Consider the following 14,897-nt stretch of genomic DNA (forward strand, 5'->3'; position numbering starts at 1 on the left):
TTGCCTAACACCTTTCTTTATGGAAATTTTGTTACTTTCTTTATGCAGAATATGGTTGCTGTGCAGCTACTATATATATCTTCCAGCACTTTCACGTAAGGCTAGTCTACCCTCTGATTTCGCAATGCCTGCATCACCACCGATGTTTCAACTGAGTCAAATGCTTTTTCGTAATCAATGAATGCTATGTATAAGGGCTGGTTATATTCCGAGAATTTTTCTATCACCTGATTGATGACATGGATATGATCGATAGTAGAGTACCGTTTCCGAAACCCTGCTTGATCCTTTGCTTGATTGCAGTCTAAGGTTGTCCCGATTCTATTTGCGATTACCTTAGTAAATACCTTATACGTAACAGACAGTAAGCTGATTGGTCTGTAATTTTTAAGGTCCTTAGAGTCCCCTTTCGTGTGAATGAGGATAATGTTTGCATTCTTCCATGGTTCCGGTACCGTCCATGACACCAGGCACTGCGTATACAGGGTGGCCAGTTTTTCTAGCACGATACCCCCCCGTCTTTCAGCAATTCTGTAGTTATCTGATCCTCTGCAGCTGATTTCCACCTTTCCATAGTTTCTAGTGCTTTCTTGACCTCGTCGTTCGTCACTGGTGGAATGTCTGACTGTGTTTCCCTACCGCCAATCTCATTACGGTCCTGACTACTTTGGCTACTGTAGAGATCTGTATAGAACTCCTCGGCTACTTTGAATATCTTTTCCATATTAGTGATCACGTTGCCCGTCTTGTTCCTTATCGCATACATCTGCTTTTTGCCTATGCCCAATTTCTTCTTTACCGCTTTAAGGCTTTCCCCGTTCTTTACAGCATGCTCAATATTCTCCATGTTATACTTTCTTATATCGGCCACCTTGCGCTTATTGATTAGCTTTGATATCTCGGCCAATTCGATCTGGTCTGCTGGATTGGAAGCTTTCATACTCTGGCGTTTCTTAATCAAATCTTTCGTCTCCTTAGACAGCTTACTGGTATCCTCTAAAACTATCCTACCGCCTACTTCTACCGCGCACTCAGTAATGATATCTCTGAAATTATTGTTCCTTGCCTCTAGGGTAATGTCGCCATCCTCAGTTAGAGCTGAATAGTTATTCTGTAGCGAGATCCTGAACTCTTCTGCCCTCCCTGTCACCGCTAATTCGTTGATGGGTTTCTGTCTTACTAATCTGTTGCGTTCCTTCTTCAGATTTAGGCTAATTCGGGACCTCACCATCCTGTGGTCACTGCATCGCACTTTCCCGATTACCTCTACATATTGCATAATGGCGGGGGTTGAACACATTATGAAGTCGATTTCATTTTTAGTCTCTCCGTTAGGACTTTTCCATGTCCATTTCCGGTTCTTCCGTTTGCTGAAGAAGGTATTCATGATTCGTAAGTTATTGCGGTCTGCAAACTCAACTAGTGACTCCCCCCTGCTATTCCTAGAACCAATGCCATAGTCACCTACTGCCTTGTCTCCTGCCTGTTTTTTCCCTACCTTGGCATTGATGTCGCCCATTAGCACAATATACTGCGTCTTTACTTTTCGCATTGCCGATTCTACATCTTCATAGAAGCGTTCAACTGCCTGGTCATCATAAATACATGTAGGTGAATAGGCCTGTACAACCTTCAGTTTATACCACTTATTAAGCCTAACTACGATGCCTGCAACCCTCTCATTAATACTATAGAATTCATCTATATTACCCTCATCTATTACATTCATCTATGAACTATATTATCGAGGTTTACCGCAGAGGCCAGAAGTAGGAGTAGGCTTTCTTGTCAATAAATATATAGCGGTAATATAGATGAATTCTATAGTATTAATGAGAGGGTGGCAGGAATTGTAATTATGCGTAATAACCGCTATAAAATTAGGGTTGTAAAGGCCTATGCGCCTACGTGTAGTTATGATGACCAGGCAGTTGAAAGCTTCTACGAATATGTAGAATCGGCAATGCGAAAGGTATAGATGTAGTATACTGTACTAATGGGCAACATCAATGCCAAGATAGGAAAAAAGCAGGCAGAAGACCAGGCAGTAGGTGACTATGGCATTGGTTCTAGGAATAGCAGGAGGGAGTTACTAGTTGAGTTTGCAGAGCGTGAGAACTTAAGAATCATGAATACATTCCTCAGCAAACGAAAGAACCGGAAATGGGCATGATAAGGTCCTAACGGGGAGACTAAAAATGAAATTGAACTTCATACTGTGGTTAACCCCCGCAATTATGCAAGATGTAGAAGTAATCGGAAAAGTGCGATGCAGTGACCACAGGATGATCAGGACCCGAATTAGCCTAAATCTGAAGAAGGAACGCAGCAAATGAGTAAGAAAGAAACCCATCAACGAATTAGCGGTGAGGGGGAGGACAGAAGAGTTCCAGATCTCGCTACAGACTAGATATTCAGCTCTTACCGAGGATGGCGACATTACTCTAGAAGCAATGAAGAATAATTTCAGAGATATCACTACGGAGTGCCCTGTCGAAGTAGGCGGTAGGATAGTTATAGAGGATATCGGTAAGCTGTCTAAGGAGACGTAATATTTGATTAAGAAAACGGCAGGGTATGAAAGCTTCTAATCCAAAAGACCGGATGGAATTAAAGCAAAGCAGCAGATATAATTGGCCGAGATATCAAAGCTATTCAGTAAGCGCAAAGTGGCCGATTTAAGGAAGTATAACAAGGAGAAAATTGAGTACGCTGTAAAGAACAGAGGAAGCCTTAAAGCGGTGAAGAAGAAATTGGGCATATGCAAATGCCAGATGTATGCGATAAAGGACAAGGCGGGCAACGTCATCACGAATATGGACAAGATAGCGAAAGTTGCCGAGGAGTTCTATGCTGATCTCTACTGTAGCCAATGTATTCAGGACCGTAATGAGATTGGCTGTAGAGAAAAACTGTCAGACGTTCCACCAGTGACGACTGTCTGTTATGTATAAGATATTTACTAATGTAATCGCTATAGAATCAAAACAACCTTAGACTGCAATCAAGCAAAGGATCAAGCAGGCTTTCGGAAACGGTACTCTACTATCGATCATAGCCATACCATCAACCAGGTGACAGAAAAATGCTCGGAATATAACCAGCCCCTATACATAGCATTCATTGATTACGAAAAGCATTTGACTCAGTAGAAACCTCGGTGATGATGCAGGCATTGCGAAATCAGTGGGTAGACGAGCCGTACGTGAAAGTGCTGGAAGATATATATAGTGGCTGCACAGCAAGCATACTTCTGCATAAAGTAACAAAATTCCCATAAAGAAAGGTGTTAGGCAAGGAGACACGATCTCCCCAGTACTATTCACAGCTTGCTTAGAGGAAGGATTCATCGAATTGGAATTGGAGCAGTTAGGGATAAGGGTAGATGGAGAATACATCAGTAATCTGCGATTTGCAGATGACATTGCTTTGCTAAGTATAACAGGAGATGAACTGCAAACAATGACTGGTGACCTAGACAGGAAAAGTAGATAGGTAAGCTACAAATCAATATACAGAACATTAAGGTAATGTTGAACAGCCTCGGGAAGGTACAGCAGTTTACGTTAGGTAGCGAAGTAGTGGAAGTAGTAGGCGAATATGTCTACTTAGGACAAATACTAACCGCAGATCCGGACCATGAAAAGGAAATAACAAGAAGAATAAGATTGGGATGGAGCGCATTTGGCAAGCACTCGTAGATTATGACTAGCAGCTCACTGGTATCGCTCAAGAGGAAAGTATACAACAGTTGCATCTTACCTGTACTCACCTATGGGGCTGAAACGTGGATGCTAACGAAGAGGGTTCTACGTAAGTTGAGGACAACCCAGAGGGCTATGGGAGAAAAAATGGTAGGGGTAACATTAACAGATAGGAAGCGTGCCGAGTGGGTCAGAGAAATAACTCAAGTTACTGACATTCTAGTGGAGATCAAGAAGACAAAATGGGCATGGGCTGGACATGTAGTGCGAAGAGAGGATAACCGATGATAGCTAAGGGTCACAAATTGGATTACAAGGGAAGGAAAGCGTAGCAGGGGGCGGCAGCGCGTTAGGTGGGCGGATGATGTTAAGAAGTTCGCAGGGGTCAAGTGGATGCAGCTAGCTCAGAACCGGGTTAATTGGAAAAATATTGGAGAGGCCTTCGCCCTGCAGCGGGTATAGTCAGGCTGGTGATGATGATGATGATGATAATTGTTAAATAAAAAGAACAGGCCAAAAATTGCTTCTGAAACAGTAAGTACATTTAGTTTAAATTATTCAGTTTGTGAGTCTTCACAATCACTTATGCCAGCTTTCAGCTTCTAGGCCGACATGAAGATGCCAGTCTTTCTTGCTTCACGTACCCGCTCTTTCATTTCTGCTTTGTTATGAGCCATCGCAGTAGTCCCGAACATCACGGGCTGTAAGTCAGGAGGGACTCACTGTCCCTCTTCACGTGCCCTGGAAAATAAGCAATAGAAAAAAAGTAAACTAATGTTGCAGGCTGGGCGTGTTAGTAGCGCAAAAAAGACGCGGGCAAGAACTAGGCGACATGGATGGGCGCTGAACTTACAAGAGCTTTTATCTTGGAAGAATTCTCAGGTATGCACATTCTGTGTAGTCGGGGCTGTCGCTCACGCATGGGCAAAGAGGTGAGATCTTGTTGAGGGTGATAGTGGCGGTGCTGACACAGCCCTCTCCAAGACTACATATTTATTCAAATTCTGCGATTTCTTTTATAATGCGTTCTTTGCTCTTTCTAGTTATGAAGGTGTTATCAAGTGCAGGTGAAAAATTCTGGCAGGTAACAAAATGGCTTGCGAGGAAACCTTCAAATATTTTTCCCTCGCGCATTTTTGACGTTCCTAGTATGGCCTCGTAATCTCTTGGTTATGCATCTCCCAGTTTGCCCACCATTCGGTTTTCCACAACTTAAGGGAATTTGGTAAACTACCCATTCTGTGCATTCAACAAAAGGCCGCCCCTGTTCTTTGCCACAGCCTCGCTGCTGGGCTGCCTCTGGATGAGTTATCTTTGGCCACCTTGTGGAAGCAAAGAACACGACTTTCACTTCGTAACGCAGGGCTATCTTTTTCAGATTGCCTGATAGTGTGTGTACGCTGTGCGCGGGCAGCGTACGTTTGTGCCTTTCTGAGGACCTTTTTCGGGAGGCCGTCGGCGATTGAAACCAGGAGATGCTGTGGGTATACAGCGCTCAGCAGTCTTTGGGCTTGATGGACAAACGCTGCTGATATAAGATTCGAGCAAGTTTTGACGAGAGCTTTCTTTAGGCATGAGATGTCAGGAACTTGTCAAGTGAGCGGTATCGAATGGTAGAAGGGGTTTGTTGACGCGCGGTTCATCGCACCAGTCACCATCATCTTTAATGTGAAAATGAATATTTAGAAACCTTAATTGGCCATTGAGTCTGAGTACGTGGGTGAGGTCAAGAAGGTTCATTATCATTTCGAACGCAGCCAGTACATCACCGCTCCCTTACAAAAAAGCTTAATGAGTTTCTGATTAAATGGTAATTACATTCCTCATCATGCACATTAACATTTCTATACATTTTCTTGATGCATTTTTGATGAGTTTCACAAGAAAGTTGGCCACCGTGTTTCTGGTTGGTACCTAATGTGTGCATTTCTTGTGTGTTGTTCATGAGTGTTGACCAATGAGCACCTGATGGCTTTCACTCTTGGATAAAAAGTAAAAGGTAAAGCGTAGCGAAGCACCTCAACTTCATTAAAAAAAGCTCAAAATTAGAAAAAATAAAACTAAGCGAAAAAAAAACTGCACCCCTGGCGCGATTCGAACTCGGTACCTTTACTCCGTAGCTTTCTACGCTAACCACTCGGCCACTCGGGGAACTGGTAACGTCGCTAATGTATTTGCTTCTTATCTCTAGACTGCATTCATAAGATTGGGACTTCATGTTTCGAAGCATGTTTCGAAGTGTACAGGCCATTGCGGCTACTCTAACAATTACAATTTCTTGACCATTAGAACTTGCATCTAATGTTCTAGATACCTATGCCCACTATTCTGTCCACTGCAGTCATTTTAACATGTCGAGTTTGGCATCGCTGGCAAATTTATCAGCGCTGCCTCTTCGGTGGTTGCTACCTTGGGCGTAATTTTCGCTGAACACGGAGCTGTAGCACGAACCTTTAAGGAAAAAAAGTGCGACCAAGCTTCAATACCGGCAAGCGCAGCAGCGCCAACACTATTTTACTGGTAACTAAATCTTATTTGTATCTAAACATTTTGGGAAGCGATGCGATGACTGAGGGCTCGGCTAATCTATACGCAGAGCAAGAAGGAGCTCGAAAGCTTAAGAAACACGCAAAATATTATGCATTATAAAGAAGGCATTGCTTCTCGTGCCCTGGTCGCGCACATGCTCCCCGGACGGTCCAGTTCCGAGTCAACGCACGGCTCGGGTTACGTCCGCGCGTCGTCGTCGGCGCAGGCCGGGGTGCCCCTGCTGGTCTCTCCAAAACGGCCTGCTCGCAGCAGCAAGGAGGCATTGGAAATGGAGCGGCCTTGCGTCCGTTTGCTTGGAGGCGGTGTGGCAATACGTCGGTTCGCGTACACAACAATATCCTTGCGCGTAACACCCTCAAGCATATTGTCCAACCACAGCACCCATTCGCTTGGCAAGAAGTGATTTGCAATGGCACAAACACCCAAGACGCAGGATGTAAGCGTGTTTTGAATGAAACAAATGTCCAAAAAATTGTTTTTGTTTTTACAGTGCATGCTAAACAGAAATGAAAACATAGTAAAGAATATACATTCGCTTAGTGATGTATAATTTCCCTCATTTGAGAAAGTCAATGTATTTCCACATTAGCTCCTATACAAAAATACTGTTGTGTTTTCCGAGTACAAAACTTCTTGCGTAATCTCAAATGAAAGTCTGTTGCGGATCTCATGTTAAAACACATAAAAATTGTTTCTTAGGTAACATCCTACATATGCTAATCAGAAATGAAAACATAGGGGTCTGAAAGTGTGCAGTTAACAAAGATATAATATATATTCACTTAGTGATGTATACATTTCCTCATTTGAGAAAGTCAATGTATTTCCACATTAGATCCTACCCAAAAATACTGTTGCGTTTTCCAAGCACAAAACTTCATGTGTGATCTCAAAGGAAAGTCTGCTGCGGATATGATGTTAAAACACATCTAGTCTTGAATCTCCTTTGAGTGGTTGATGACTGATCAAAAACACATTACGTGGGTAACAGAAATTCAATATCCATTTTTGTAAGGGCTAACACATTAAATCGCCTGCGAGTCACAGTCTAAACCTAAAATATCATCTCCATAACAAAAAACCTTGATAACATTGCTGTCCATGAGGGAGGCAGTTTTCTCATACGCAATCTTTTTTGTGTAATTTTTTTTGCTATAAAATTTATGTTATTGAGTGCGTGGTCTGTTGATTTGAATATGTAATGAATACTGCATGTATTGATACCTTTTATATATCGTATGTAAGTGTTGTATAATGCTTTTTTTTTATATTTTCTATACACTAGCGGTGTGTGCTGTTGTCTCTTTTGGGAGCCAAGGCCCAGTCAGGCTTGTCGCCTTTTGCCTTAGCTTCCCCTTTCTTGTAGAAAAAAAGAAATAAACTCCAACTTCAACTCCTCCAACTTCAATAAGTTGGCGACTGATGGGAGCCAGCACAAGGTCACTGAGAGCAGGGGCTATGCAGGACACGATACATATACTTTGCTTTTACAAGCGTGCTGTCCCTTCAAACTGAATGTAGGTTGACTTAAGATAAAAGTTCAAAAATTTTGGAAAACCCTGTAGTGTGTACCCCAGGGTGTTTTGAAAAGCAATGAAGCCATATCTGCCAATAGAATGCTCAACGCACTCAAGGATCAGGTTGTGAGGTAAAAAGTAAAAGAGATGTTTGATGTCAATGGAGAAGGGCTGGCAGCCTTTGCCAGTGTTAGAGCTAAAAATTCCAAAACCTTGTTGGAGTTGTTAACAAAAAAAGGGTCGTTCACGTGAAAAAGTTTAAGCTGGTGCTGTAAAAAACCAAGTACAGAATGCTGCCATGTTGCAACTTCATGGACTACGGTTTTCAGTGGCACATGTACCTCATGGAGGTTTGCGCTAAAAAATTATATAAAAATCTTTCTTGCTCTTCTCGATCACCTAGACAAGTTCAGATAGATTAAACCACTCTCAAAGTTTCTTCTCTCTGGACTCGACATTGCTTAGAGGGAAGCTAACCCTACTGTGTTGTGTGTTATATTGCAAAGATGTCTCTAAGGAATGTAAAGTCCAGAGCGAAGAAACTTTGCGAGGAGTTTAATCTATCTGAACTTGTCTAGGCGATCTATAAGAGCCAGAAAGATTTTTTAAAATAATTGTTTAGCGTAATGCCCCATAAGGTAGATGTTCCACTTCCCAGCTTTCCGCGCTTCTGCTGGTAAGCACAAGACTGCGGTGATTCTGTACATACAAGGCTGGAAAAACCGCGTATGTACGATGTGTAGTCGATGGGAAACATCGACTAAAAAATTTGGCAAAAGGTGAATGTCCGAGTGGTTCTTTCTCCTCCGAACAAGCTTCAAGAAATGTTTGGTTTGGGCTAGTTGGTAGCAGATTCTTCAAGACATAGCGCAAAAAAGACGGGGACAACACAGATGTAGACAGGACAGGCGCTGTCCGGTCTACATCTGTGTTGTCCCCGTCTTTTTTACACTATGTATTCAAAGCTTCAAGAACTGCGCAAAATGTCTAACCCAGGCGACTCTCTCAAGCTTGGGTGTAAGAAGCGTCCCAGCGACAAGTTTGTCAAATGTGCAATCGGTCGTGTATAATCTACCGATTTCATAGGGCAAGACATATGTAATACAAAGTGGGGGGGGGGGGGGGGGGTTGTCAACAACCGCCACCGCGAACATTGTAGAAATGTAAGGAAAACGTGTGGAGGGTTCTACGACGCACACTGCAGAAAGTGTGAGTCAAATGATGATCCCAGTGAAGTACTCTGTTCCGGCCAGATTACAGAACCGTGTGCGAAATCCAGCTGCATGTCTTTCTACAAAGAATGCACCATTGTCACCAGAGTTCCTGCCAACTAACGCGTGAAATTATCGAGTCGGAGACAATAGACAGTTAGGGGCAAAATGCGTGTCCAAGCCGTCGATTGCTTTATCCCTCAAGGAATTACAATTGCGCTCGTCTTGTACCCTGTCGTGTGTGCGTCGGCTTTCACGCAGCTATAAGGTGCCTGAAGAATTACAATACCGGCGTCGTCATTGTATGGTTTCGGACTGTGCATGTGTGATGACCGGCCAAGATTTGCCTATGCATGCTGCTTCGCGGTTCACAATAAACAGTTGAAAGTTAGCACTCCCTTGTCTCTCGTCTCATTCACTGTCTTCGTCTGGTCGTGCACTTCAAATTTATGAAAAGCAGAAAACTAAGAATTCAAAATTACAAATTCAGAACAAGATATTAGAGAGTTGGGACACCTTACCTTTTGGAGGCGCTGGAGATTCAGTCCAACTTGGGCGTCTCGTTGTTGTAGTCGGCTCCTTGGAGTCCTCCAGGATGCTGCACATGACGGCCAACGCAAGTAGCGCAGGTGAAGGATTTGTTGACAAGTGAAGCGCTTGACAAGGTGCGTGCAGGACCGCTTTACGCCGAGGAGCACAGAAAGCAGAAACGGAGGTAATGATTGCTTATTCCGTGTTTCAATTTAGGGCTGAGCAATCGGCTGAGCAAAAAGCAGGTATTTGCATTGGCTCGTGTGTGGCGCCAGTTCTGTGTGACATATTTTTATCTCGCGTTGACAAGAGTTTGTTAAACTCGCTTCCTGACGTGCGTATTTTTAGGTATGTAGACGACTATCTAGTGATAATGGACAAGCCGCACAATTCATCTATTGACGAGGCTGTTGCTGACGTTCTTGACTCATTCAGGTCTCTCTCAAATTGTTTAAAGTTTACCCATGAGCTCCCACGTGACAATAGCATACAGTTTCTTGACCTAAGAATTTCATTTTTAGAAGGACACATATGTTGGATGTACAATCCAAGATCACAAAAGGCACTCCTCCCCTATAGTAGCGCTCATTCCAAAATAATCAAAAGAGCAATTGCCATGAATTGCCTAAATTCCGCCTTAGAAAAATCGTGTACGCATCTAATGTCCGAAAGTGTCAAAATGCAAACAAAGCAATTGCGTATGTCTGGCTTTCCTCCTGGTACTTTATCTGCAGTTGCAGAGAGCCTGCTTCAGAAGAAAAAGGGTATTAAAAAGAAAGATAAGCAAGATCAGAAGCAGGTCACTCAAGTAATTCCGTACCTTCATAAATTATCTCACAATCTTAAGAAAGTTGCCAAAAGATATGATGTAAACGTGGTCTTTTCTGCGCCGAGTAAGCTTTCAAAAATTTGTCCTATGATGGTGAGAAAAGAAAAGCCGATTTGTTCGATCAAGCACCACCTTTGGTTAACTCGGTGCACTACTAAGATAGTGTACAGCATTCCACTCACCTGTAGTCGTGTGTACATAGGTCAAACTGGACGCTGTTTTAATCAGAGAACAAAAGAACACCACGATCAGGTGAAAGAAGGAAAAGGCAGCAATCTCGCAATTCACTGCCGAGACTGTAAGTGCAAACCCATTTTTCGGAAAACTAAGTTTCTTGGGCGGGGAAGGGATCAGGTAGAAAGAGAAATTATTGAGGCATATCACATTAGAAAAGCAGGCGATCAATGTGTCAGCACCCCATCCCTCTATCTACATGATAATGAAGTGGCTTTTTTAGACACACATGTTTGACTGTCAGAAGGTGATAGTAGCTCTGTATTTAAGCTTGGGTTTTTCATAATAAACTTTAGTTGGAAGTGCAGCATTCGTCCTGTCGTGTGTGTTTTCTTCTTGTCGTTGTTTTATTCATGCTGCGAATGGGTTTGAATATGAAGTATTTTGGTTCAGCTGTGCCTCAAAATAAAATAACAAATGCGAGGCAATATGGGAGCGAGGTCATCGGAACACGAATCTCATCCCTTCATTTCGCCCATACCAGGGAGACTCTGGCGGCCCGGTGACCACATGGAAAAGGGGACTTGGATTCCAGGTAGGCATAGTCTCCTTCGGACAGGGCTGCGCTCGGAGCTATGCCACAAGCGTGCATACCAATGTGCGCTTCTATCTGCCCTGGATGATCAAGGAGATGACAGCCCGGAAGGGAAAACATATCTTCCACCCAGACATCGACAGAGATTCTTGGACCCCGCTGCCCATGCAATATCTTCAAACATGGCATGGCTTTCTTGCTTTCATAGCGCACAACTTCACAGCGGAAAATGAGAAAGACAGAGTCCTTAATTCAGAGGCCAACGCGACGACCGTCTCCCCGAGTCCTGAGCTACGACACTGGAAACCGGGGCGCTTGAAAATTAGTCCCCTTTTACTCCAAAAAACAATGCGGCAGTAATATAGATTGATTATTCCGACTTGACTGCCATTACAAATCACTTTTTAAATAAATGCGTCCAACTGAGATGTTGTTACACTTATGAAGTCTTTATTTTTATGGTATTTACTCGCACTCCTGATGCCCGAGCTTGCAAAGACCTCTTTCACTTCAATTACTCTGAGAAAAACCTCATGCGCTCACATCTGCACCAGGCGCCACCATGTGAAGATTGAACGAATGAACGACAACTCTAATGAAGATGAATATACATAGAACAAAAAATAACGCGGTTGAATAAAATAGGCCAGTACTTCAAGTAAAAAATTACGAGGGACTTTAGCGATCAAATTGGTGAAAGGCGAAAGCCTCAGTGTTGCATTCTTCTAGGCAACTGAACGTAATTAGTAAATAATGAATTATTAGGTTGGCCATTAGGTAGACACTTGACTAATTACCTATTTGAATAGACGTTATTTAGTTATAATGCATTAGTTAATTAGCCATATATTAGTAATTGGTCATTGATTGGTATGTGGCCTATAAGGCACGTATTCGCGCGTACTCTGGTGGTGCTCTGCGATTGGTCGAGAGCTCTATGACGTCTTCCCGCCTCGGCCAATCAGAGCCGCCGCACAAGCGGGACTCATTTCGTTCACGACAGCATGAGCCATTAAAGGTTTTCGCCTTAAAAGTAGAATAGCATACACTGCGTATCCTATTCCGATGTAAGAAAATAAGCGTCTGAATTATCTGTACTTCGCATCCGGTGCTCGAACAAAAGAGGAAAGAGCTCATCAATTGTCTACCTTCTCAGGTGTTCAGAATAATTTGAAAGCACTCGGGCAGACAATAGCGAGTGAAGTGCACGGGACAAGCGCTACACATCCAACTTTGTTTATTCCATACCATCCGGTCCGGTGACCTGTCTTCCCACGCAACAGAGACGACTAGCGCAGTGTAATGCGTAGTGTAACCGACAAAATGAGGAGAGTGTGAGAAACAGCAGCACGTTCTGCAGCAATGTCCCTGGCGTATCACTGAAGCTCTTTTCACATAACCTGTGAATGAGAGAGCATTCCAATATTTTTGCTTTGAGCTATTTTGTGCCTCCTCCCAGGATAGTAGATTTGTATTCTTACAGTGAAGTGGCGAGCTCAATCAATTTTCTGCCCCCTACGAAAGTTCGTGCTCCCTGAGACGTTCAATAATACATCGGCCGGTCTGGCCGACATACTTTCTCGGAGCTGAGCGAAACCTGTGCGGGGAAGAATCCGTTTTATTATTGGAGCTGCCGGATGGACGGGCGGACGGACGGACGGAGGGACGGAGGGATGGACGGACGGACGAACGGATGTATGTATGTATGTATGTATGTATGTATGTATGTATGTATGTATGTATGTATGTATGTATGTATGTATGTATGTATGTATGTATGTATGTATGTATGTATGTATGCATGTATGTATGTATGTATGTATGTATGTATGTATGTATGTATGTATGTATGTATGTATGTATGTATGTATGTATGTATGTATGTATGTATGTATGTATGTATGTATGTATGTATGTATGTATGTATGTATGTATGTATTTGTGTGTGTGTGTGTGTGTGTGTGTTGTGTGTGTGTGTGGATGGATGGATGGATGGATGGATGGATGGATGGATGGATGGATGGATGGATGGACGGATGGACGGACGGACGGACGGACGGACGGACGGACGGATGGATGGATGGATGGATGGATGGATGGATGGATGGATGGATGGATGGATGGATGGATGGATGGATGAACTCTGTTTCCTAGCAAATCGAATTTATCCAATTTTTACCTTCTGTGTTTTTCACCTGTTGCTTAATGCTCTTTATTTCTCTGTCCTTGTGACTAGCATACTTACTAGTTAGTTTCCTAGTTCTTTTCCTCCATTGTGAGTCAACGCTTTTTAAGTACAGGTATTTAAATACTTTAGCTGCCCATCTGTTACTGTCCAATTTCCTCAGGCGTTCCTCATATAATATTTTACTCGGAGCTTCCCGTACTTCGAAAGATACCCAGCCCATATCTCCCTGCACCGCCTCATTTCTAGTTTTGCCGTGGGCACCTAGTGCTAATCGTCCAACGGATCTCTGATTTATTTCTAATGTCGACTGTACCTCTGATTTTAGGCACGAAACCGCATTTGCAAAAGTTAGTCCGGGCACCATAATTCCTTTCCAAATACCCCCCAAAACCTCATACCTATTGTATCCCCACAATGAATTATGCTTCATTATCCAGGCATTCCTTCGCCCTTCGGCCTTAAGTGATTGCTCATGCTTTCCAATGTATGCCAATCCTTCGTTTATCCATACCCCCAGATATTTATATTCTGCTACTCTAGGAATTTCATGGCCTTGCATTTTAAGACCCTGATCAGTTGAGCTGTCGAAAATCGTCAGACCCGACTTAACTGCGCTGCAACAGAAGCCTAGAGCGTCCCCTTCGTCTCCGCAATACTTAACTAGAGTTTGCAATTCTTCCAGACTCTCAGCTAGCAGCACAATATCGTCTTCATACATCAAACCGGGGAGGCGCTGCGCCACCGCCTTTTCACCTATTCTATACGACAGGTTAAAACCTAGGATACTGTTTTGTATCCTCCGTTCCAGGTTTATCATATAAAGCATGAACAGCACCGGTGATAGAGGACAGCCTTGTCTTAATCCTTTGCATACTTTGATATCTTCCGTACTTCTTATCCCTTCCCACGTAATTTCTACTGTGTTATCTCGGTATATTTCCAGTAGGAACTCTATTATCTCATAACCGATACCTTCTTCTTTTAATATGTTCCACAGGAGTTCCCTGCTTACGTTGTCGTACGCCCCGTTTATGTCCAGGAAGGCCAAATACAAAGGTCTATTTTCCACTCTAGATATTTCGATGCATTGGGTAAGCACGAACAGGCTATCACATAAGCGCCTACCATTTCTAAAGCCTTTCTGAAGTTTTCCGAGTATCTTGTTAGTTTAAACCCATGCTTGCACCTTTAATTTCACCGCCTGCATGGCTAACCTGTACATAACAGATGTTATGGTAATCGGCCTGTAGGATTTTATGTGCATCCTGTCTCCTTTCCCTTATAAATCAAATTCATTTTACTCTGCCGCAAGCTGTCCGGAATTCGCTTATTCGTTATGACTGTTTCCAGAGCTTTTAACAACTTTTCCTTACTTTTTGGACCGAGTTCATTAATCAGCTTGATCGGAATTCCATCTATTCCTGTAGATGTGTTTTTAGGAATATTTTTTTCTGCCTTTTTCCAGTTTAGATCGGTCAATTCTAAGCTGCTTTGTATTCTGCTACCTTGTGTTGCTTCCTGATTTGCCGAGATTACCCTATCGTCGCTCCTAAATGACTCGGCTATAACTGATGTACTGTAGTTCACTGCGTTATCTC

The 14,897-nt window shown here is 43.1% G+C and overlaps 1 pseudogene across 1 annotated transcript in view; it reads left to right on the forward strand.

The window, feature by feature from the left end:
* Nucleotides 1-11,525, forward strand: part of LOC146175265 (trypsin-1-like) — a 78,512-nt pseudogene extending 66,987 nt beyond the window's left edge. The window contains exon 6 of the transcript XR_014702174.1: nt 11,061-11,525. The product of XR_014702174.1 is annotated as a trypsin-1-like (transcript). The remainder of the gene's footprint in view (nt 1-11,060) is intronic.
* Nucleotides 11,526-14,897: the final 3,372 nt, after the last annotated feature.

The sequence above is a fragment of the Amblyomma maculatum genome, chromosome 11 (genome assembly GCF_055883805.1).
Source record: "Amblyomma maculatum isolate TAMU_Amacu chromosome 11, ASM5588380v1, whole genome shotgun sequence".
In the NCBI taxonomy this organism is placed as follows: Eukaryota; Metazoa; Arthropoda; class Arachnida; order Ixodida; family Ixodidae; genus Amblyomma; species Amblyomma maculatum.